Raw genomic sequence first — 3785 nt, 5'->3', positions numbered from 1 at the left:
ATATATATATATATATATATATATATATATATATATATATACATATATATACATGTATATACATGTCATCTCTATCATTTTTACTGTAGCTTATCATTGCCATTGTTTACTGTTCTGTCTGGAGCAGGTCTCTTGTAAACGAGTCCTTGTGGCTCCATGAAGCCAACCTGTATAAATAAAAGGTTGAATAAATCATTATGTATATCTATATATTCATTCAACCTTTATTGATACAGGTTAGTCCCATTGAGCCAATAGGACTCATTTACAAGAGAGACCTGGATTTTAACAAAGAGTGATGGCAACAGTGGATAACAAACTGTTTTTCAATTGTAAAACAAACAAACAATTACAAAAACTTAAATTTGTCTGAATCATTAGTGAATGTGTATTGTTGTTGTTGTTATCAGTTTCTTATTATCTTGTGCTCTGGTCCAGTGTCTTCACGGACGATTTGTGTGAGTGTGGACATGTTTGGAGGTTGCTGTGTTGAAGCTCCATGGATCAGCCTCTCTGCAGCTCTCAGCACCTTCACTGAGCCTTGAGGGAATCACTGAGCTGCTCTTGTTCTTCACAGTTAGAAGGTGGTAGCTCTCATCAAATGATGATCTCCAGCATCATCTTGTTCATGCCAGGCTTTTCATCCACTGACCTCAGCCACCTGGAAACATCAGGGGGACCAGTAGCTGTTTAACACATCTGGAAGGAAACCAGTGAGATTTTAATACGACCATGACCATCATGATTTGATGTTATGTGGGGGAGTGGTGGAGCAGAGGTTACAAGATGGGCCTGTGATGGGAAAGTCGCAGGTTCAACTCCCGGTACCGCCAACATCAAAATGAGGTGGAAAAGGTGAAACACCCACACCTGCCTCCACCCTCATTGGCCCCACCCTGGTCCCCTGAGCAAGGCACTTAACCCCCACCATCTGCTCCTAAACAGGTCTCTCTTTAAAATGAGTTCTCGTGACTCAATGAGACTACCTGGATAAATAAATGCTAAATTAAAAAAATAAAAGTTTAAAATAGAAATACTCACATCATTAGGCCAAGGTTGTGTGTGTGACGTGTACGTTCCTGAGAGGCCACAGACAGACCAGCTTCAGCTTTTGTTGAGTTCCTGTAGTTCTGCAGTTTTCAAGCTGAAATGAAAAAAACATCATGAATATGAACTTTACAGTCTATAGTTACCTGTTCATATAAACACATGGAGGTATCTCACCTTATGAATGACAATAAAATATGTAAATTTATGAACTCTAATGAACTTATAATGATGCACCTACTCTTTGAAGGTGAACTGATGGTACCACACCATCTCTCAGTCGGACAGTCTGATCAGTTTGATCAAAATCCTCCTGTTTAAAATCCTCACTGCTCAGATGAATCCTCTTCAAAGATACTTCCTCCTCTTCCTCACATCTTGTTCTTTGGGAAACCTTCAAAATGAAAACAGGAGATTTGTGTCTACACAAAAACATACTTAACTAACATACATACAAAACAACTTAAACAAAACTCCAATTATGATACATATCTCTTGATAATGTGGTCCACACTGCGCTCAACCACCTGGAGCAGAAAAACTCTTACGTCCTTATGCTCTTTGTGGACTTCACATCTGCCTTCAACACCATGATCCCCCAAACCCTGATGTACAAACTATCCACACTAGCACTAAGCCCCTCCATTTGCAACTGGGTACTAGACTTTTTAACAAACAGACCACAGTTAGTGAGGATCCACAACTTCTCCTCCTCCACCATAACCCTCAGCACTGGCTCTCCTCAGGGATGTGTGTTGAGCCCCCTCCTGTTTACTCTGCTCACGTATGATTGTGCAGCTACCCATTCAGGGTGTCACATTGTAAAGTTTGCAGATGATACAGCGGTGGTGGGATGCATCACAAACAATGATGAGTCCAGCTACAGGCAAGAGGTGGAACACCTGGAGAGCTGGTGCAAAGAGAATAATGTGAAGAAGACAAAGGAGATGATTGTGGACTTCAGAAGGAACAAAAACATCTACACCCCCCTGAACATAAGAGGATCTGCGGTGGAAGTGGTCTCCAGCTACAAGTACTTGGGTGTACACATGAATGACAACCTCAGCTGGAGCAATAACACCACCAGCCTGATCAAGAAAGCTCATCAGAGACTCTACTTCCTCAGACGGCTGAGGCGAGCTGGTCTGGGAAGCTCAGTCCTCACCTCCTTCTACAGGTGTGCAGTGGAGAGCATCCTGTGCTCCAGCATCAACGTATGGCATGGAGGCTGCACAGCTGCAGAAAGAAAAGCTTTGCAGAGAGTGGTGAAGGCTGCACAGAAGTCTGTCGGAATCAGCCTCCCCACCATCACAGACATCTACACCTCCAGATGCAGGAAGAGGGCCACCTGCATCATGAAGGACCCCCACTCACCCAGCACACACACTTTTTGCCCCACTCCCCTTAGGAAGGAGGTTAAGGAGCATTACGTGTAGAACCACTAGACTGAGGAACAGCTTCTACCCTGAGACTGTTAGACTCATGAATCTCTAACTAGAATAACCACTGTGAAAAACCATATCATGTTGCTGCTGATCTGTTTCATGCTGCTGCTGATCTGTTTCAATGTTGATGTGTTCATGCGTGCACATCCGCTCACAGACTCATGTTCATTTTTGTGTTGATGTTCAATGTTTTATGTTATGAGTGCTTAGTGGATATTTAGTTGATGTTTTTCTTAGTTCATGTCTTAGATGTTATTACTGTTTTTCTTATACATTTTATTGTTGGATGTAACTGGGACCTTGTGTACATAATTTCGCTCCACCACATGTACCACATGAGGTGCAAATGACAATAAAGAAACTCTGACTCTGACTGATAATGAACCAAAGCTACTAAAATAGTGAGTACGTTTGTTAGAAAAATATTCCTGTCATCAGATCTCAGTTAGCTTCATTGCAGCCGAACACCGGTGTTACACTGAACATAAAATCAGCTGGTGGACATAAATACAGTACAGTAATATTATATTCACAAAATACTAACAATAATATGTTTGTCTTACTTGTGAAAAGTTATCCCCTGAGACCTGACGTCAACAGTTCGTCGATTAGAACAGAAATAAGCTGCGAAGTGCTGAGACATCTTCTGCCTTAACCAAATAAGGACTACCGTTCCAAGATGGCGGACGAAAATCCAGCGCCGCAGCAGTCAATGCTGTATCTAGTGTTTATATCTATGTCTGCAACAAGCCTGACCATAGATATAAGCACCATAGAAATCATATAAAAGCTAGATCCCTCGTTGACTGCTGCGCGCGAGACTCGGAGGAATCAACGCAATAGTCTTGGGCGGTTGGCATAAAACTGGTTTGTGACTGGACTGCTATGACGTCTTTGGAACACCTCAGTTTGGAAAAACTGATGAGCTAAATATTCTGAGTGGGGCCAAGACTAGAAGAAGGATTTCTTTTTAATAAATAAAAGTTAATTGTTGACACTTTTTGCATGAAGTGGTTATGTATGAAGAATTGTTTGATTAGTTGTAGAACAAGACAGATGATGAAACTGCAATACAGCAATGTGAAGCATGTCAGCATTAGGAAAGAGGGTCACAACAGTAAATGCAGGGACAAATAGAGGAAAGGGACCATATCAGATCTGGCCGACAAATTTCATTGGCCCTTTGCCATGTCACAGGGGTGTAGATCTGTATGTACGGCTGTAGATACATATTCAGGTGTGTTGATGACTCATCCTTGTAAATATGCAAATCAGACATCTACTTTAAAATGT

Source organism: Nematolebias whitei, chromosome 20 (assembly GCF_014905685.2).
Source record: "Nematolebias whitei isolate Nwh7 chromosome 20, NemWhi1, whole genome shotgun sequence".
NCBI lineage: Eukaryota > Metazoa > Chordata > Actinopteri > Cyprinodontiformes > Rivulidae > Nematolebias > Nematolebias whitei.
The sequence above is the reverse complement of the archived record's forward strand: the minus strand, read 5'-3'. Positions refer to the sequence as shown.